Below are 20,930 nucleotides of genomic sequence, written 5' to 3'. Positions count from 1 at the left end.
GCACCTGTGGAGCAGCTCGGAGGCAGGCAGCTGACTCTAGAAGTAGGTCTCTTCCCCACTGAGCCACAGAGGCACCTGTGGAGCAGCTCGGAGGCAGCTGACTCTAGAAGTAGGTCTCTTCCCCACTGAGCCACAGAGGCACCTGTGGAGCAGCTCGGAGGCAGCTGACTCTAGAAGTAGGTCTCCTCCCCACAGAGCCACTGAGGCACCTGTGGAGCAGCTCGGAGGCAGGCAGCTGACTCCAGAAGTAGCTCTCCTCCCCACTGAGCCGCTGAGGCACCTGCGGAGCAGCTCGAAGGCAGCTGACTCTAGAAGTAGGTCTCCTCCCCACTGAGCCACTGAGGCTCCTGTGGAGCAGCTCGGAGGCAGGCAGCTGACTCTAGAAGTAGGTCTCCTCCCCACTGAGCCACTGAGGCTCCTGCGGAGCAGTTCAGAGGCAGCTGACTCTAGAAGTAGGCCTCTTCCCCACTGAGGCACCTGTGGAGCAGCTTGGAGGCAGGCAGCTGACTCTAGAAGTAGGTCTCTTCCCCACTGAGCCACTGAGGCTCCTGCGGAGCAGTTCAGAGGCAGCTGACTCTAGAAGTAGGCCTCTTCCCCACTGAGCCACTGAGGCACCTGTGGAGCAGCTTGGAGGCAGGCAGCTGACTCTAGAAGTAGGTCTCTTCCATACTGAGCCACCGAGGCACCTGTGGAGCAGCTCGGAGGCAGCTGACTCTAGAAGTAGGTCTCCTCCTCACTGAGCCACTGAGGCACCTGTGGAGGAGCTCGCTGTGGAGCAGCTCGGAGGCAGCTGACTCTAGAAGTAGGTGTCCTCCCCACGGAGCCACTGAGGCACCTCTGGAGCAGATCGGAGGCAGGCAGCTGACTCCAGAAGTAGCTGTCCTCCCCACTGAGCCACTGAGGCACCTGCGAAGCAGCTCAGAGGCAGCTGACTCTAGCAGTAGGTCTCCTCCCCACTTAGCCACTGAGGCTCCTGTGAAGCAGCTCGGAGACAGCTGACTCTATAAGTAGGTCTCCTCCCCACTGAGCCACTGAGGCACCTGCGGAGCAGCTCGGAGGCAGCTGACTCTAGAAGTAGGTCTCCTCCCCACTGAGCCACTGAGGCTCCTGTGGAGCAGCTCGGAGGCAGGCAGCTGACTCTAGAAGTAGGTCTCCTCCCCACTGAGCCACTGAGGCTCCTGCGGAGCAGTTCAGAGGCAGCTGACTCTAGAAGTAGGCCTCCTCCCCACTGAGCCACTGAGGCACCTGTGGAGCAGCTCGGAGGCAGGCAGCTGACTCTAGAAGTAGGTCTCTTCCCCACTGAGCCACAGAGGCACCTGTGGAGCAGCTCGGAGGCAGCTGACTCTAGAAGTAGGTCTCTTCCCCACTGAGCCACAGAGACACCTGTGGAGCAGCTCGGAGGCAGCTGACTCTAGAAGTAGGTCTCCTCCCCACAGAGCCACTGAGGCACCTGTGGAGCAGCTCGGAGGCAGGCAGCTGACTCCAGAAGTAGCTCTCCTCCCCACTGAGCCGCTGAGGCACCTGCGGAGCAGCTCGAAGGCAGCTGACTCTAGAAGTAGGTCTCCTCCCCACTGAGCCACTGAGGCTCCTGTGAAGCAGCTCGGAGGCAGCTGACTCTAGAAGTAGGTCTCCTCCCCACTGAGCTACTGAGGCACCTGCAGAGCAGCTCGGAGGCAGCTGACTCTAGAAGTAGGTCTCCTCCCCACTGAGCCACTGAGGCTCCTCTGGAGCAGCTCAAAGGCAGCTGACTCTAGAAGTAAGGCTCCTCCCCACTGGGGCACCTGTGGATCAGATCAGAGGCAGCTGACTCTAGAAGTAGGTCTCCTCCCCACTGAGCCACTGAGGCTCCTGTGAAGCAGCTCGGAGGCAGCTGACTCTAGAAGTAGGTCTCCTCCCCACTGAGCCACTGAGGCTCCTGTGGAGCAGCTCGGAGGCACCTGACTCTAGAAGTAGGTCTCCTCCTCACTGAGGCACCTGTGGAGCAGCACGGAGGCAGCTGATTCTAGAAGTAGGTCTCCTCCCCACTGAGGCTCCTGTGGAGCAGGTCGGAGGCAGCTGACTCTAGAAGTAGGTCTCCTCCCCACTGAGCCACTGAGGCTCCTGCGGAGCAGCTCGGAGGCAGGCAGCTGACTCTAGAAGTAGGTCTGCTCCCCACTGAGCCACTGAGGCACCTGTGGAGCAGCTCAGAGGCAGCTGACTCTAGAAGTAGGTCTCCTCCCCACTGAGCCACTGAGGCTCCTGTGGAGCAGCTCGGAGGCAGGCAGCTTACTCTAGAAGTAGGTCTCCTTCCCACTGAGGCACCTGTGGAGCAGATCGGAGGCTGCTCACTCTAGAAGTAGGTCTGCTCCCCACTGAGCCACTGAGGCTCCAGTGAAGCAGCTCAGAGGCAGCTGACTCTAGAAGTAGGTCTCCTCCCCACTGAGCCACTGAGGCTCCTGTGGAGCAGCTTGGAGGCAGGCAGCTGACTCTAGAAGTGGGCCTCCTCCCCACTGAGCCACTGAGGCTCCTGTGGAGCAGCTCAGAGGCAGGCAGCTGACTCAAGAAGTACGTCTCCTCCCCACTGAGCTACTGAGGCACCTGCGGAGCAGCTCGGAGACAGGCAGCTGACTCTAAAAGTAGGTCTCCTCCCCACTGAGCCACTGAGGCACCTGTGGAGCAGCTCAGAGGCAGCTGACTCTAGAAGTAGGTCTCCTCCCCACTGAGCCACTGAGGCTCCTGTGGAGCAGCTCGGAGGCAGGCAGCTGACTCTAGAAGTAGGTCTCCTCCCCACTGAGGCACCTGTGGAGCAGATCGGAGGCTGCTCACTCTAGAAGTAGGTCTGCTCCCCACTGAGCCTCTGAGGCTCCAGTGAAGCAGCTCAGAGGCAGCTGACTCTAGAAGTAGGTCTCCTCCCCACTGAGCCACTGAGGCTCCTGCGGAGCAGCTCGGAGGCAGGCAGCTGACTCTAGAAGTAGGTCTCCTCCCCTCTGAGCCACTGAGGCTCCTGTGGAGCAGCTCAGAGGCAGGCAGCTGACTCAAGAAGTACGTCTCCTCCCCACTGAGCCACTGAGGCACCTGCGGAGCAGCTCGGAGACAGGCAGCTGACTCTAAAAGTAGGTCTCCTCCCCACTGAGCCACTGAGGCACCTGTGGAGCAGCTCAGAGGCAGCTGACTCTAGAAGTAGGTCTCCTCCCCACTGAGCCACTGAGGCTCCTGTGGAGCAGCTCGGAGGCAGGCAGCTGACTCTAGAAGTAGGTCTCCTCCCCACTGAGGCACCTGTGGAGCAGATCGGAGGCTGCTCACTCTAGAAGTAGGTCTGCTCCCCACTGAGCCACTGAGGCTCCAGTGAAGCAGCTCAGAGGCAGCTGACTCTAGAAGTAGGTCTCCTCCCCACTGAGCCACTGAGGCACCTGCGGAGCAGCTCGGAGGCAGGCAGCTGACTCTAGAAGTAGGTCTCCTCCCCACTGAGCCACTGAGGCACCTGTGGAACAGCTCGGAGGAAGGCAGCTGACTCTAGAAGTAGGTCTTCTCCCCACTGAGCCACTGAGGCACCTGTGGAGCAGCTCGGAGGCAGCTAACTCTAGAAGTAGGTCTCCTCCCCACTGAGCCACTGGGGCACCTGCGGAGAAGCTCGGAGGCAGGCAGCTGACTCTAGAAGTAGGTCTCCTCCCCACTGAGCCACTGAGGCACCTGCGGAGCAGCTCGGAGGCAGCTGACTCTAGAAGTAGGTCTCCTCCCCACTGAGCCACTGAGGCTCCTGTGGAGCAGCTCGGAGGCAGGCAGCTGACTCTAGAAGTAGGTCTCCTCCCCACTGAGCCACTGAGGCTCCTGCGGAGTAGTTCAGAGGCAGCTGACTCTAGAAGTAGGCCTCCCCACTGAGCCACAGAGGCACCTGTGGAGCAGCTCAGAGGCAGCTGACTCTAGAAGTAGGTCTCCTCCCCACAGAGCCACTGAGGCACCTGTGGAGCAGCTCGGAGGCAGGCAGCTGACTCCAGAAGTAGCTCTCCTCCCCACTGAGCCGCTGAGGCACCTGCGGAGCAGCTCGAAGGCAGCTGACTCTAGAAGTAGGTCTCCTCCCCACTGAGCCACTGAGGCTCCTGTGAAGCAGCTCGGAGGCAGCTGACTCTAGAAGTAGGTCTCCTCCCCACTGAGCCACTGAGGCACCTGTGGATCAGATCGGAGGCAGCTGACTCTAGAAGTAGGTCTCCTCCCCACTGAGCCACTGAGGCTCCTGTGAAGCAGCTCGGAGGCAGCTGACTCTAGAAGTAGGTCTCCTCCCCACTGAGCCACTGAGGCTCCTGTGGAGCAGCTCGGAGGCACCTGACTCTAGAAGTAGGTCTCCTCCTCACTGAGGCACCTGTGGAGCAGCTCGGAGGCAGCTGATTCTAGAAGTAGGTCTCCTCCCCACTGAGGCTCCTGTGGAGCAGGCCGGAGGCAGCTGACTCTAGAAGTAGGTCTCCTCCCCACTGAGCCACTGAGGCTCCTGTGGAGCAGCTCGGAGGCAGGCAGCTGACTCTAGAAGTAGGTCTTCTCCCCACTGAGCCACTGAGGCACCTGTGGAGCAGCTCAGAGGCAGCTGACTCTAGAAGTAGGTCTCCTCCCCACTGAGCCACTGAGGCTCCTGTGGAGCAGCTCGGAGGCAGGCAGCTGACTCTAGAAGTAGGTGTCCTTCCCACTGAGGCACCTGTGGAGCAGATCGGAGGCTGCTCACTCTAGAAGTAGGTCTGCTCCCCACTGAGCCACTGAGGCTCCAGTGAAGCAGCTCAGAGGCAGCTGACTCTAGAAGTAGGTCTCCTCCCCACTGAGCCACTGAGGCTCCTGTGGAGCAGCTCGGAGGCAGGCAGCTGACTCTAGAAGTAGGCCTCCTCCCCACTGAGCCACTGAGGCTCCAGTGGAGCAGCTCAGAGGCAGGCAGCTGACTCAAGAAGTACGTCTCCTCCCCACTGAGCCACTGAGGCACCTGCGGAGCAGCTCTGAGACAGGCAGCTGACTCTAAAAGTAGGTCTCCTCCCCACTGAGCCACTGAGGCACCTGTGGAGCAGCTCAGAGGCAGCTGACTCTAGAAGTAGGTCTCCTCCCCACTGAGCCACTGAGGCTCCTTTGGAGCAGCTCGGAGGCAGGCAGCTGACTCTAGAAGTAGGTCTCCTCCCCACTGAGGCACCTGTGGAGCAGATCGGAGGCTGCTCACTCTAGAAGTAGGTCTGCTCCCCACTGAGCCACTGAGGCTCCAGTGAAGCAGCTCAGAGGCAGCTGACTCTGGAAGTGGGTCTCCTCCCCACTGAGCCAGTGAGGCACCTGCGGAGCAGCTCGGAGGCAGGCAGCTGACTCTAGAAGTAGGTCTCCTCCCCACTGAGCCACTGAGGCACCTGTGGAACAGCTCGGAGGAAGGAAGCTGACTCTAGAAGTAGGTCTTCTCCCCACTGAGCCACTGAGGCACCTGTGGAGCAGCTCGGAGGCAGCTAACTCTAGAAGTAGGTCTCCTCCCCACTGAGCCACTGGGGCACCTGCGGAGAAGCTCGGAGGCAGGCAGCTGACTCTAGAAGTAGGTCTCCTCCCCACTGAGCCACTGAGGCTCCTGTGGAGCAGCTCGGAGGCAGGCAGCTGACTCTAGAAGTAAGTCTCCTCCCAACTGAGCCACGGAGGCACCTGTGGAGCAGCTCAGAGGCAGGCAGCTGGCTCTAGAAGTAGGTCTCCTCCCCACTGAGCCACTGAGGCACCTGTGGAGCAGCTCGGAGGCAGCTGACTGTAGAAGTAGGTCTCTTCCCCACTGAGCCACTGCAGCACCTGTGTAGCAGCTCAGAGGCAGGCAGCTGACTCTAGAAGTAGGTCTCTTCCCCACTGAGCCACTGAGGCTCCTGCGAAGCAGTTCGGAGGTGGCTGACTCTAGAAGTAGGTCTCCTCCTCGCTGAGCCACTGAGGCACCTGTGGAGCAGCTCAGAGGAAGGCAGCTGACTCTAGAAGTAGGTCTGTTCCTCACTGAGCCACTGAGGCACCTGTGGAGCAGCTCGGAGGCAGCTGACTCTAGAAGTAGGTCTCTTCCCCACTGAGCCACTGAGGCACTTGTGGAGCAGCTTGGAGACAGGCAGCTGGCTCTAGAAGTAGGTCTCCTCCCCACTAAGCCACTGAGGCACCTGTGCAGCAGCTCGGAGGCACCTGACTCTAGAAGTAGGTCTCCTCCCCACTGAGCCACTGAGGCTCCTGAGGAGCAGCTCGGAGGCAGGCAGCTGGCTCTAGAAGTAGGTCTCCTCCCCACTAAGCCACTGAGGCACCTGTGCAGCAGCTCGGAGGCACCTGACTCTAGAAGTAGGTCTCCTCCCCACTGAGCCACTGAGGCTCCTGAGGAGCAGCTCGGAGGCAGGCAGCTGACTCTAGAAGTAGGTCTCCTCCCCACTGAGCCACTGAGGCACCTGTGGAGCAGCTCGGAGGCAGGCAGCTGGCTCTAGAAGTAGGTCTCCTCCCCACTAAGCCACTGAGGCACCTGTGCAGCAGCTCGGAGGCAGCTGACTCTAGACGTAGGTCTCCTCCCCACTGAGCCACTGAGGCACCTGTGGAGCAGCTCGGAGGCAGGCACCTGGCTCTAGAAGTAGGTCTCCTCCCCACTGAGCCACTGAGGCACCTGTGCAGCAACTCGGAGGCAGCTGACTCTAGAAGTAGGTCTCTTCCCCACTGAGCCACTGAGGCACTTGTGGAGCAGCTTGGAGGCAGCTGACTCTAGAAGTAGGTCTCCTCCCCACTGAGCCACTGAGGCACCTGTGGAGCAGCTCGGAGACAGGCAGCTGACTCTAGAAGTAGGTCTCCTCCCCACTGAGGCTCCTGTGGAGCAGCTCGGAGGCAGCTGACTCTAGAAGTAGGTCTCCTCCCCACTGAGCCACTGAGGCACCTGTGGAGCAGCTCGGAGGCAGGCAGCTGACTCTAGAGGTAGGTCTCCTCACCACTGAGCCACTGAGGCTCCTGTGGAGCAGCTCGGAGGCAGCTGACTCTAGAAGTAGGTCTCCTCCCACTGAGCAACTGAGGCTCCTGTGGAGCAGCTCGGAGGCAGCTGACTCTAAAAGTAGGTCTCCACCCCACTGAGCCACTGAGGCACCTGCGGAGCAGCTCGGAGGCAGGCAGCTGACTCTAGAAGTAGGTCTCCTCCCCACTGAGCCACTGAGGCACCTGTGGAGCAGCTCGGAGGAAGGCAGCTGACTATAGAAGTAGGTCTTCTCCCCACTGAGCCACTGCGGCACCTGTGGAGCAGCTCGGAGGCAGGCAGCTGACTCTAGAAGTAGGTCTCTTCCCCACTGAGCCACTGAGGCTCCTGCGGAGCAGTTCAGAGGCGGCTGAATCTAGAAGTAGGTCTCCTCCTCGCTGAGCCACTGAGGCACCTGTGGAGCAGCTCGGAGGAAGGCAGCTGACTCTAGAAGTAGGTCACTTCCTCACTGAGGCACCTGTGGAGCAGCTCGGAGGCAGCTGACTAAAGTAGGTCTCCTCCCCACTGGGCCACTGATGCACCTATGGAGCAGCTCGGAGGCAGGCAGCTTACTCTAGAAGTAGGTCTCCTCCCCACTGAGCCACTGAGGCTCCTGTGGAGCAGCTCTGAGGCAGCTGACTCTAGCAGTAGGTCTCCTCCCCACTCGGCCACTGAGGCACCTGTGGAGCAGCTTGGAGGAAGGCAGCTGACTCTAGAAGTAGGTCTCCTCCCCACTGAGCCACTGAGGCACCTGCGGAGCAGCTCGGAGACAGGCAGGTGACTCTAGAAGTAGGTCTCCTCCCCACTAAGCCACTAAGGCACCTGCAGAGCAGCTCGGAGGCGGCGGACTCTAGAAGTAGGTCTCCTCCCCACTGACCCACTGAGGCACCTGTGGAGCAGCTCGGAGGCAGGCAGCTGACTCTAGAAGTAGGTCTCCTCCCCACTGAGCCACTGAGGCTCCTGTGGAGCAGTTCAGAGGCAGCTGACTCTAGAAGTAGGTCTCCTCCCCACTGAGCCACTGAGGCACCTGAGGAGCAGCTCAGACGCAGGCAGCTGACTCTAGGAGTAGGTCTCTTCCCCACTGAGCCACTGAGGCACCTGTGGAGCAGCTTGGAGGCAGCTGACTCTAGAAGTAGGTCTCCTCCACACTGAGCCACTGAGGCACCTGTGGAGCAGCTCGGAGGCAGGCAGCTGACTCTAGAAATAGGTCTCCTCCCCACTGGGCCACTGAGGCTCCTGTGGAGCAACTCGGAGGCAGCTGACTCTAGAAGTAGGTCTCCTCCCCACTGAGCCACTGAGGCACCTGCAGATCAGCTCGGAGGCAGGCAGCTGACTCTAGGATTAGGTCTTTTCCCCACTGAGCCACTGAGGCACCTGTGGAGGAGCTCGGAGGCAGCTGACTCTAGAAGTAGGTCTCCTCCCCACTGAGCGACTGAGGCACCTGTGAAGCAGCTCGCTGTGGAGCAGCTTGGAGGCAGGCAGCTGACTCCAGAAGTAGGTGTCCTCCCCACTGAGCCACTGAGGCACCTGCGGAGCAGCTCGGAGGGAGGCAGCTGACTCTAGAATTAGGTCTCCTCCTCACTGAGCCACTGAGGCACCTGTGGAGCAGCTCGGAGGAAGGCAGCTGACTCTAGAAGTAGGTCTCCTCCCCACTGAGCCACTGAGGCACCTGTGGAGCAGCTCGGAGGCAGCTAACTCTAGAAGTAGGTCTCCTCCCCACTGAGCGACTGAGGCACCTGTGAAGCAGCTCGCTGTGGAGCAGCTCGGAGGCAGGCAGCTGACTCCAGAAGTAGGTGTCCTCCCCACTGATCCACTGAGGCACCTGCGGAGCAGCTCGGAGGGAGGCAGCTGACTCTAGAATTAGGTCTCCTCCTCACTGAGCCACTGAGGCACCTGTGGAGCAGCTCGGAGGAAGGCAGCTGACTCTAGAAGTAGGTCTCCTCCCCACTGAGCCACTGAGGCACCTGTGGAGCAGCTCGGAGGCAGCTAACTCTAGAAGTAGGTCTCCTCCCCACTGAGCCACTGAGGCACCTGCGGAGCAGCTCGGAAGCAGGCAGCTGACTCTAGAAGTAGGTCTCCTCCCCACTCAGCCACTGAGGCACCTGTGGAGCAGCTCGGAGACAGGCAGCTGGCTCTAGAAGTAGGTCTCCTCCCCACTGAGCCACTGAGGCACCTGTGCAGGAGCTCGGAGGCATTTGACTCTAGAAGTAGGTCTCTTCCCCACTGAGCCACTGAGGCACCTGTGGAGCAGCTTGGAGGCAGCTGACTCTAGAAGTAGGTCTCCTCCCCACTGAGCCACTGAGGCACCTGTAGAGCAGCTCGGAGGCAGGCAGCTGACTCTAGAAGTATGTCTCCTCCCCACTGAGCCACTGAGGCACCAGTGGAGCAGCTCGGAGGCAGCTGACTCTAGAAGTAGGTCTCCTCCCCACTGAGCCACTGAGGGTCCTGTGGAGCAGCTCGAGGCTGCTGACTCTAGAAGTAGGTCTCCTCCCCACTGAGCCACTGAGGCACCTGTGGAGCAGCTCGGAGGCAGGCAGCTGACTCTAAAAGTAGGTCTCCTCCCCACTGAGCCACTGAGGCTCCTGTGGAGCAGCTCGGAGGCAGCTGACTCTAAAAGTATGTCTCCTCCCCACTGAGCCACTGAGGCACCTGTGGAGCAGCTCGGAGGCAGCTGACTCTAGAAGTAGGTCTCCTCCCCACTGAGCCACTGAGGCACCTGTGGAGCAGCTCGGAGGCACGCAGCTGACTCTAGAGGTAGGTCTCCTCCCCACTGAGCCACTGAAGCACCTGTGGAGCACCTCGGAGGCAGCTGACTCTAGAAGCAGGTTTCCTCCCCACTGACCCACTGAGGCACCTGTGGAGCAGCTCGGAGGCAGGCAGCTGACTCTAGAAGTAGGTCTCCTCCCCACTGAGCCACTGAGGCTCCTGTGGAGCAGTTCAGAGGCAGCTGACTCTAGAAGTAGGTCTCCTCCCCACTGAGCCACTGAGGCACCTGTGGAGCAGCTCGGAGGCAGGCAGCTGACTCTAGAAGTAGGTCTCCTCCCCACTGGGCCACTGAGGCTCCTGTGGAGCAGCTCGGAGGCAGCTGACTCTAGAAGTAGGTCTCCTCCCCACTGAGCCACTGAGGCACCTGCAGATCAGCTCGGAGGCAGGCAGCTGACTCTAGGATTAGGTCTTTTCCCCACTGAGCCACTGAGGCACCTGTGGAGGAGCTCGGAGGCAGCTGACTCTAGAAGTAGGTCTCCTCCCCACTGAGCGACTGAGGCACCTGTGAAGCAGCTCGCTGTGGAGCATCTTGGAGGCAGGCAGCTGACTCCAGAAGTAGGTGTCCTCCCCACTGAGCCACTGAGGCACCTGCGGAGCAGCTCGGAGGGAGGCAGCTGACTCTAGAATTAGGTCTCCTCCTCACTGAGCCACTGAGGCACCTGTGGAGCAGCTCGGAGGAAGGCAGCTGACTCTAGAAGTAGGTCTCCTCCCCACTGAGCCACTGAGGCACCTGTGGAGCAGCTCGGAGGCAGCTAACTCTAGAAGTAGGTCTCCTCCCCACTGAGCGACTGAGGCACCTGTGAAGCAGCTCGCTGTGGAGCAGCTCGGAGGCAGGCAGCTGACTCCAGAAGTAGGTGTCCTCCCCACTGATCCACTGAGGCACCTGCGGAGCAGCTCGGAGGGAGGCAGCTGACTCTAGAATTAGGTCTCCTCCTCACTGAGCCACTGAGGCACCTGTGGAGCAGCTCGGAGGAAGGCAGCTGACTCTAGAAGTAGGTCTCCTCCCCACTGAGCCACTGAGGCACCTGTGGAGCAGCTCGGAGGCAGCTAACTCTAGAAGTAGGTCTCCTACCCACTGAGCCACTGAGGCACCTGCGGAGCAGCTCGGAAGCAGGCAGCTGACTCTAGAAGTAGGTCTCCTCCCCACTCAGCCACTGAGGCACCTGTGGAGCAGCTCGGAGACAGGCAGCTGGCTCTAGAAGAAGGTCTCCTACCCACTGAGCCACTGAGGCACCTGTGCAGCAGCTCGGAGGCAGCTGACTCTAGAAGTAGGTCTCTTCCCCACTGAGCCACTGAGGCACCTGTGGAGCAGCTTGGAGGCAGCTGACTCTAGAAGTAGGTCTCCTCCCCACTGAGCCACTGAGGCACCTGTAGAGCAGCTCGGAGGCAGGCAGCTGACTCTTGAAGTATGTCTCCTCCCCACTGAGCCACTGAGGCACCAGTGGAGCAGCTCGGAGGCAGCTGACTCTAGAAGTAGGTCTCCTCCCCACTGAGCCACTGAGGCTCCTGTGGAGCAGCTCCGAGGCTGCTGACTCTAGAAGTAGGTCTCCTCCCCACTGAGCCACTGAGGCTCCTGTGGAGCAGCTCCGAGGCTGCTGACTCTAGAAGTAGGTCTCCTCCCCACTGAGGCACCTGTGGAGCAGCTCGGAGGCAGGCAGCTGACTCTAAAAGTAGGTCTCCTCCCCACTGAGCCACTGAGGCTCCTGTGTAGCAGCTCGGAGGCAGCTGACTCTAAAAGTATGTCTCCTCCCCACTGAGCCACTGAGGCACCTGTGGAGCAGCTCGGAGGCAGCTGACTCTAGAAGTAGGTCTCCTCCCCTCTGAGCCACTGAGGCACCTGTGGAGCAGCTCGGAGGCACGCAGCTGACTCTAGAGGTAGGTCTCCTCCCCACTGAGCCACTGAAGCACCTGTGGAGCACCTCGGAGGCAGCTGACTCTAGAAGCAGGTTTCCTCCCCACTGACCCACTGAGGCACTTTTGGAGCAGCTCGGAGGCAGGCAGCTGACTCTAGAAGTAGGTCTCCTCCCCACTGAGCCACTGAGGCACCTTTGGAGCAGCTCGGAGGCACGCAGCTGACTCTAGAGGTAGGTCTCCTCCCCACTGAGCCACTGAGGCACCTGTGGAGCACCTCAGAGGCAGCTGACTCTAGAAGCAGGTCTCCTCCCCACTGACCCACTGAGGCACCTGTGGAGCAGCTCGGAGGCAGGCAGCTGACTCTAGAAGTAGGTCTCCTCCCCACTGAGCCACTGAGGCTCCTGTGGAGCAGTTCAGAGGCAGCTGACTCTAGAAGTAGGTCTCCTCCCCACTGAGCCACTGAGGCACCTGTGGAGCAGTTCAGAGGCAGGCAGCTGACTCTAGAAGTAGGTCTCTTCCCCACTGAGCCACTGAGGCACCTGTGGAGCAGCTTGGAGGCAGCTGACTCTAGAAGTAGGTCTCCTCCCCACTGAGCCACTGAGGCACCTGTGGAGCAGCTCGGAGGCAGGCAGCTGACTCTAGAAGTAGGTCTCCTCCCCACTGGGCCACTGAGGCTCCTGTGGAGCAGCTCGGAGGCAGCTGACTCTAGAAGTAGGTCTCCTCCCCACTGAGCCACTGAGGCACCTGCAGATCAGCTCGGAGGCAGGCAGCTGACTCTAGGATTAGGTCTTTTCCCCACTGAGCCACTGAGGCACCTGTGGAGGAGCTCGGAGGCAGCTGACTCTAGAAGTAGGTCTCCTCCCCACTGAGCGACTGAGGCACCTGTGAAGCAGCTCGCTGTGGAGCATCTTGGAGGCAGGCAGCTGACTCCAGAAGTAGGTGTCCTCCCCACTGAGGCACCTGCGGAGCAGCTCGGAGGGAGGCAGCTGACTCTAGAATTAGGTCTCCTCCTCACTGAGCCACTGAGGCACCTGTGGAGCAGCTCGGAGGAAGGCAGCTGACTCTAGAAGTAGGTCTCCTCCCCACTGAGCCACTGAGGCACCTGTGGAGCAGCTCGGAGGCAGCTAACTCTAGAAGTAGGTCTCCTCCCCACTGAGCGACTGAGGCACCTGTGAAGCAGCTCGCTGTGGAGCAGGTCGGAGGCAGGCAGCTGACTCCAGAAGTAGGTGTCCTCCCCACTGATCCACTGAGGCACCTGCGGAGCAGCTCGGAGGGAGGCAGCTGACTCTAGAATTAGGTCTCCTCCTCACTGAGCCACTGAGGCACCTGTGGAGCAGCTCGGAGGAAGGCAGCTGACTCTAGAAGTAGGTCTCCTCCCCACTGAGCCACTGAGGCACCTGTGGAGCAGCTCGGAGGCAGCTAACTCTAGAAGTAGGTCTCCTACCCACTGAGCCACTGAGGCACCTGCGGAGCAGCTCGGAAGCAGGCAGCTGACTCTAGAAGTAGGTCTCCTCCCCACTCAGCCACTGAGGCACCTGTGGAGCAGCTCGGAGACAGGCAGCTGGCTCTAGAAGTAGGTCTCCTACCCACTGAGCCACTGAGGCACCTGTGCAGCAGCTCGGAGGCAGCTGACTCTAGAAGTAGGTCTCTTCCCCACTGAGCCACTGAGGCACCTGTGGAGCAGCTTGGAGGCAGCTGACTCTAGAAGTAGGTCTCCTCCCCACTGAGCCACTGAGGCACCTGTAGAGCAGCTCGGAGGCAGGCAGCTGACTCTTGAAGTATGACTCCTCCCCACTGAGCCACTGAGGCACCAGTGGAGCAGCTCGGAGGCAGCTGACTCTAGAAGTAGGTCTCCTCCCCACTGAGCCACTGAGGCTCCTGTGGAGCAGCTCCGAGGCTGCTGACTCTAGAAGTAGGTCTCCTCCCCACTGAGCCACTGAGGCACCTGTGGAGCAGCTCGGAGGCAGGCAGCTGACTCTAAAAGTAGATCTCCTCCCCACTGAGCCACTGAGGCTCCTGTGGAGCAGCTCGGAGGCAGCTGACTCTAAAAGTATGTCTCCTCCCCACTGAGCCACTGTGGCACCTGTGGAGCAGCTCGGAGTCAGCTGACTCTAGAAGTAGGTCTCCTCCCCACTGAGCCACTGAGGCACCTGTGGAGCAGCTCGGAGGCACGCAGCTGACTCTAGAGGTAGGTCTCCTCCCCACTGAGCCACTGAGGCACCTGTGGAGCACCTCGGAGGCAGCTGACTCTAGAAGCAGGTTTCCTCCCCACTGACCCTCTGAGGCACCTGTGGAGCAGCTCGGAGGCAGGCAGCTGACTCTAGAAGTAGGTCTCCTCCCCACTGAGCCACTGAGGCTCCTGTGGAGCAGTTCAGGGGCAGCTGACTCTAGAAGTAGGTCTCCTCCCCACTGAGCCACTGAGGCACCTGTGGAGCAGCTCGGAGGCAGGCAGCTGACTCTAGAAGTAGGTCTCCTCCCCACTGAGCCACTGAGGCTCCTGTGGAGCAGTTGAGAGGCAGCTGACTCTAGAAGTAGGTCTCCTCCCCACTGAGCCACTGAGGCACCTGTGGAGCAGCTCGGAGGCAGGCAGCTGACTCTAGAAGTAGGTCTCCTCCCCACTGAGCCACTGAGGCACCTGTGGAGCAGCTCGGAGGCAGCTGACTCCAGAAGTAGGTCTCTTCCCCACTGAGCCACTGAGGCACCTGTGGAGCAGCTTGGAGGCAGCTGACACTAGAAGTAGGTCTCCTCCCCACTGAGCCACTGAGGCACCTGTGGAGCAGCTCGGAGGCAGGCAGCTGACTCTAGAAATAGGTCTCCTCCCCACTGGGCCACTGAGGCTCCTGTGGAGCAGCTCAGAGGCAGCTGACTCTAGAAGTAGGTCTCCTCCTCACTGAGCCACTGAGGCACCTGCAGAGCAGCTCGGAGGCAGGCAGCTGACTCTAGAAGTAGGTCTTTTCCCCACTGAGCCCCTGAGGCACCTGTGGAGCAGCTCGTAGGCAGCTGACTCTAGAAGTAGGTCTCCTCCCCACTGAGCGACTGAGGCACCTGTGGAGCAGCTCGGAGGCAGGCAGCTGACTCTAGAAGTAGGTCTCCTCCCCACTGAGCCACTGAGGATCCTGTGGAGCAGCTCAGAGACAGCTAACTCTAGAAGTAGGTCTCCTCCCCACAGAGCCACTGAGGCACCTGTGGAGCAGCTCGGAGGCAGGCAGCTCACTCTAGAAGTAGGTCTCCTCCCCACTGAGCCACTGAGGCTCCTGTGAAGCAGCTCAGAGGCAGCTGACTCTAGAAGTAGGTCTCCTCCCCACAGAGCCACTGAGGCACCTGTGGAGCAGCTCGGAGGCAGGCAGCTGACTCCAGAAGTAGCTCTCCTCCCCACTGAGCCACTGAGGGACCTGCGGAGCAGCTTGAAGGCAGCTGACTCTAGAAGTAGGTCTCCTCCCCACTGAGCAACTGAGGCTCCTGTGAAGCAGCTCGGAGGCAGCTGACTCTAGAAGTAGGTCTCCTCCCCACTGTGCCACTGAGGCACCTGCGGAGCAGCTCAGAGGCAGCTGACTCTAGAAGTAGGTCTCCTCCCCACTGAGCCACTGAGGCTCCTCTGGAGCAGCTCAAAGGCAGCTGACTCTAGAAGTAGGCCTCTTCCCCACTGAGCCACTGAGGCACCTGTGGAGCAGCTCGGAGGCAGGCAGCTGATTCTAGAAGTAGGTTTCTTCCCCACTGAGCCACCGAGGCACCTGTGGAGCAGCTCGGAGGCAGCTGACTCTAGAAGTAGGTCTCCTCCTCACTGAGCCACTGAGGCACCTGCGGAGGAGCTCGCTGTGGAGCAGCTCGGAGGCAGCTGACTCTAGAAGTAGGTCTCCTCCCCACTGAGCCACTGAGGCTCCTGTGAAGCAGCTCGGAGACAGCTGACTCTATAAGTAGGTCTCCTCCCCACTGAGCCACTGAGGCACCTGTGGAGCAGCTCGGAGGCAGCTGACTCTAGAAGTAGGTCTCCTCTCCACTGAGCCACTGAGGCTCCTGTGGAGCAGCTCGGAGGCAGGCAGCTGACTCTAGAAGTAGGTCTCCTCCCCACTGAGCCACTGACGCTCCTGCGGAGCAGTTCAGAGGCAGCTGACTCTAGAAGTAGGCCTCTTCCCCACTGAGGCACCTGTGGAGCAGCTCAGAGGCAAGCAGCTGACTCTAGAAGTAGGTCTCTTCCCCACTGAGCCACAGAGGCACCTGTGGAGCAGCTCGGAGGCAGCTTACTCTAGAAGTAGGTCTCCTCCTCGCTGAACCACTGAGGCACCTGTGGAGGAGCTCGCAGTGGAGCAGCTCAGAGGCAGCTGACTCTAGAAGTAGGTCTCCTCCCCACAGAGCCACTGAGGCACCTGTGGGGTAGCTCAGAGGCAGGCAGCTGACTCCAGAAGTAGCTCTCCTCCCCACTGAGCCACCTGCGGAGCAGCTCGAAGGCAGCTGACTCTAGAAGTACGTCTCCTCCCCACTGAGCCACTGAGGCTCCTGTGAAGCAGCTCGGAGGCAGCTGACTCTAGAAGTAGGTCTCCTCCCCACTGAGCCACTGAGGCACCGCCGGAGCAGCTCGGAGGCAGCTGACTCTAGAAGTAGGTCTCCTCCCCACTGAGCCACTGAGGCTCCTCTGGAGCAGCTCAAAGGCAGCTGACTCTAGAAGTAGGTATCCTCCCCACTGAGGCACCTCGGGAGCAGATCAGAGGCAGCTCACTCTAGAAGTAGGTCTCCTCCCCACTGGGCCACTGAGGCTCCTGTGGAGCAGCTCGGAGGCAGCTGGCTCTAGAAGTAGGTCTCCTCCCCACTGAGCCACTGAGGCACCTGCACAGCAGCTCGGAGGCAGCTGACTCTAGAAGTAGGTCTCCTCCCAACTGAGCGACTGAGGCACCTGTGGAGCAGCTCGCTGTGGAGCAGCTCGGAGGCAGGCAGCTGACTCTAGAAGTAGGTCTCCTCCCCACTGAGCAACTGAGGATCCTGTGGAGCAGCTCAGAGACAGCTAACTCTAGAAGTAGGTCTCCTCCCCACTGAGCCACTGAGGCACCTGCAGAGCAGCTCGGAGGCAGGCAGCTGACTCTAGAAGTATGTCTCCTCCCCAGTGAGCCACTGAGGCACCAGTGGAGCAGCTCGGAGGCAGCTGACTCTAGAAGTAGGTCTCCTCCCCACTGAGCCACTGAGGCTCCTTTGGAGCAGCTCGGAGGCACGCAGCTGACTCTAGAGGTAGGTCTCCTCCCCACTGAGCCACTGAGGCACCTGTGGAGCACCTCAGAGGCAGCTGACTCTAGAAGCAGGTCTCCTCCCCACTGACCCACTGAGGCACCTGTGGAGCAGCTCGGAGGCAGGCAGCTGACTCTAGAAGTAGGTCTCCTCCCCACTGAGCCACTGAGGCTCCTGTGGAGCAGTTCAGAGGCAGCTGACTCTAGAAGTAGGTCTCCTCCCCACTGAGCCACTGAGGCACCTGTGGAGCAGCTCAGAGGCAGGCAGCTGACTCTAGAAGTAGGTCTCTTCCCCACTGAGCCACTGAGGCACCTGTGGAGCAGCTTGGAGGCAGCTGACTCTAGAAGTAGGTCTCCTCCCCACTGAGCCACTGAGGCACCTGTGGAGCAGCTCGGAGGCAGGCAGCTGACTCTAGAAGTATGTCTCCTCCCCACTGGGCCACTGAGGCTCCTGTGGAGCAGCTCGGAGGCAGCTGACTCTAGAAGTAGGTCTCCTCCCCACTGAGCCACTGAGGCACCTGCAGATCAGCTCGGAGGCAGGCAGCTGACTCTAGGATTAAGTCTTTTCCCCACTGAGCCACTGAGGCAGCTGTGGAGGAGCTCGGAGGCAGCTGACTCTAGAAGTAGGTCTCCTCCCCACTGAGCGACTGAGGCACCTGTGAAGCAGCTCGCTGTGGAGCAGCTTGGAGGCAGGCAGCTGACTCCAGAAGTAGGTGTCCTCCCCACTGAGCCACTGAGGCACCTGCGGAGCAGCTTGGAGGGAGGCAGCTGACTCTAGAATTAGGTCTCCTCCTCACTGAGCCACTGAGGCACCTGTGGAGCAGCTCGGAGGAAGGCAGCTGACTCTAGAAGTAGGTCTCCTCCCCACTGAGCCACTGAGGCACCTGTGGAGTAGCTCGGAGGCAGCTAACTCTAGAAGTAGGTCTCCTCCCCACAGAGCCACTGAGGCACCTGTGGAGCAGCTCGGAGGCAGGCAGCTCACTCTAGAAGTAGGTCTCCTCCCCACTGAGCCACTGAGGCTCCTGTGAAGCAGCTCAGAGGCAGCTGACTCTAGAAGTAGGTCTCCTCCCCACAGAGCCACTGAGGCACCTGTGGAGCAGCTCGGAGGCAGGCAGCTGACTCCAGAAGTAGCTCTCCTCCCCACTGAGCCACTGAGGGACCTGCGGAGCAGCTTGAAGGCAGCTGACTCTAGAAGTAGGTCTCCTCCCCACTGAGCAACTGAGGCTCCTGTGAAGCAGCTCGGAGGCAGCTGACTCTAGAAGTAGGTCTCCTCCCCACTGTGCCACTGAGGCACCTGCGGAGCAGCTCAGAGGCAGCTGACTCTAGAAGTAGGTCTCCTCCCCACTGAGCCACTGAGGCTCCTCTGGAGCAGCTCAAAGGCAGCTGACTCTAGAAGTAGGCCTCTTCCCCACTGAGCCACTGAGGCACCTGTGGAGCAGCTCGGAGGCAGGCAGCTGATTCTAGAAGTAGGTTTCTTCCCCACTGAGCCACCGAGGCACCTGTGGAGCAGCTCGGAGGCAGCTGACTCTAGAAGTAGGTCTCCTCCTCACTGAGCCACTGAGGCACCTGCGGAGGAGCTCGCTGTGGAGCAGCTCGGAGGCAGCTGACTCTAGAAGTAGGTCTCCTCCCCACTGAGCCACTGAGGCTCCTGTGAAGCAGCTCGGAGACAGCTGACTCTATAAGTAGGTCTCCTCCCCACTGAGCCACTGAGGCACCTGTGGAGCAGCTCGGAGGCAGCTGACTCTAGAAGTAGGTCTCCTCTCCACTGAGCCACTGAGGCTCCTGTGGAGCAGCTCGGAGGCAGGCAGCTGACTCTAGAAGTAGGTCTCCTCCCCACTGAGCCACTGACGCTCCTGCGGAGCAGTTCAGAGGCAGCTGACTCTAGAAGTAGGCCTCTTCCCCACTGAGGCACCTGTGGAGCAGCTCAGAGGCAAGCAGCTGACTCTAGAAGTAGGTCTCTTCCCCACTGAGCCACAGAGGCACCTGTGGAGCAGCTCGGAGGCAGCTTACTCTAGAAGTAGGTCTCCTCCTCGCTGAACCACTGAGGCACCTGTGGAGGAGCTCGCAGTGGAGCAGCTCGGAGGCAGCTGACTCTAGAAGTAGGTCTCCTCCCCACAGAGCCACTGAGGCACCTGTGGGGTAGCTCAGAGGCAGGCAGCTGACTCCAGAAGTAGCTCTCCTCCCCACTGAGCCACCTGCGGAGCAGCTCGAAGGCAGCTGACTCTAGAAGTACGTCTCCTCCCCACTGAGCCACTGAGGCTCCTGTGAAGCAGCTCGGAGGCAGCTGACTCTAGAAGTAGGTCTCCTCCCCACTGAGCCACTGAGGCACCGCCGGAGCAGCTCGGAGGCAGCTGACTCTAGAAGTAGGTCTCCTCCCCACTGAGCCACTGAGGCTCCTCTGGAGCAGCTCAAAGGCAGCTGACTCTAGAAGTAGGTATCCTCCCCACTGAGGCACCTCGGGAGCAGATCAGAGGCAGCTCACTCTAGAAGTAGGTCTCCTCCCCACTGGGCCACTGAGGCTCCTGTGGAGCAGCTCGGAGGCAGCTGGCTCTAGAAGTAGGTCTCCTCCCCACTGAGCCACTGAGGCACCTGCACAGCAGCTCGGAGGCAGCTGACTCTAGAAGTAGGTCTCCTCCCAACTGAGCGACTGAGGCACCTGTGGAGCAGCTCGCTGTGGAGCAGCTCGGAGGCAGGCAGCTGACTCTAGAAGTAGGTCTCCTCCCCACTGAGCAACTGAGGATCCTGTGGAGCAGCTCAGAGACAGCTAACTCTAGAAGTAGGTCTCCTCCCCACTGAGCCACTGAGGCACCTGCAGAGCAGCTCGGAGGCAGGCAGCTGACTCTAGAAGTATGTCTCCTCCCCAGTGAGCCACTGAGGCACCAGTGGAGCAGCTCGGAGGCAGCTGACTCTAGAAGTAGGTCTCCTCCCCACTGAGCCACTGAGGCTCCTTTGGAGCAGCTCGGAGGCACGCAGCTGACTCTAGAGGTAGGTCTCCTCCCCACTGAGCCACTGAGGCACCTGTGGAGCACCTCAGAGGCAGCTGACTCTAGAAGCAGGTCTCCTCCCCACTGACCCACTGAGGCACCTGTGGAGCAGCTCGGAGGCAGGCAGCTGACTCTAGAAGTAGGTCTCCTCCCCACTGAGCCACTGAGGCTCCTGTGGAGCAGTTCAGAGGCAGCTGACTCTAGAAGTAGGTCTCCTCCCCACTGAGCCACTGAGGCACCTGTGGAGCAGCTCAGAGGCAGGCAGCTGACTCTAGAAGTAGGTCTCTTCCCCACTGAGCCACTGAGGCACCTGTGGAGCAGCTTGGAGGCAGCTGACTCTAGAAGTAGGTCTCCTCCCCACTGAGCCACTGAGGCACCTGTGGAGCAGCTCGGAGGCAGGCAGCTGACTCTAGAAGTATGTCTCCTCCCCACTGGGCCACTGAGGCTCCTGTGGAGCAGCTCGGAGGCAGCTGACTCTAGAAGTAGGTCTCCTCCCCACTGAGCCACTGAGGCACCTGCAGATCAGCTCGGAGGCAGGCAGCTGACTCTAGGATTAAGTCTTTTCCCCACTGAGCCACTGAGGCAGCTGTGGAGGAGCTCGGAGGCAGCTGACTCTAGAAGTAGGTCTCCTCCCCACTGAGCGACTGAGGCACCTGTGAAGCAGCTCGCTGTGGAGCAGCTTGGAGGCAGGCAGCTGACTCCAGAAGTAGGTGTCCTCCCCACTGAGCCACTGAGGCACCTGCGGAGCAGCTTGGAGGGAGGCAGCTGACTCTAGAATTAGGTCTCCTCCTCACTGAGCCACTGAGGCACCTGTGGAGCAGCTCGGAGGAAGGCAGCTGACTCTAGAAGTAGGTCTCCTCCCCACTGAGCCACTGAGGCACCTGTGGAGTAGCTCGGAGGCAGCTAACTCTAGAAGTAGGTCTCCTCCCCACTGAGCGACTGAGGCACCTGTGAAGCAGCTCGCTGTGGAGCAGCTCGGAGGCAGGCAGCTGACTCCAGAAGTAGGTGTCCTCCCCACTGATCCACTGAGGCACCTGCGGAGCAGCTCGGAGGGAGGCAGCTGACTCTAGAATTAGGTCTCCTCCTCACTGAGCCACTGAGGCACCTGTGGAGCAGCTCAGAGGAAGGCAGCTGACTCTAGAAGTAGGTCTCCTTCCCACTGAGCCACTGAGGCACCTGTGGAGC

The sequence above is a fragment of the Pleurodeles waltl genome, chromosome 9, assembly GCF_031143425.1.
Source record: "Pleurodeles waltl isolate 20211129_DDA chromosome 9, aPleWal1.hap1.20221129, whole genome shotgun sequence".
Lineage (NCBI taxonomy): Eukaryota > Metazoa > Chordata > Amphibia > Caudata > Salamandridae > Pleurodeles > Pleurodeles waltl.
Note: the sequence above shows the minus strand (reverse complement) of the source record.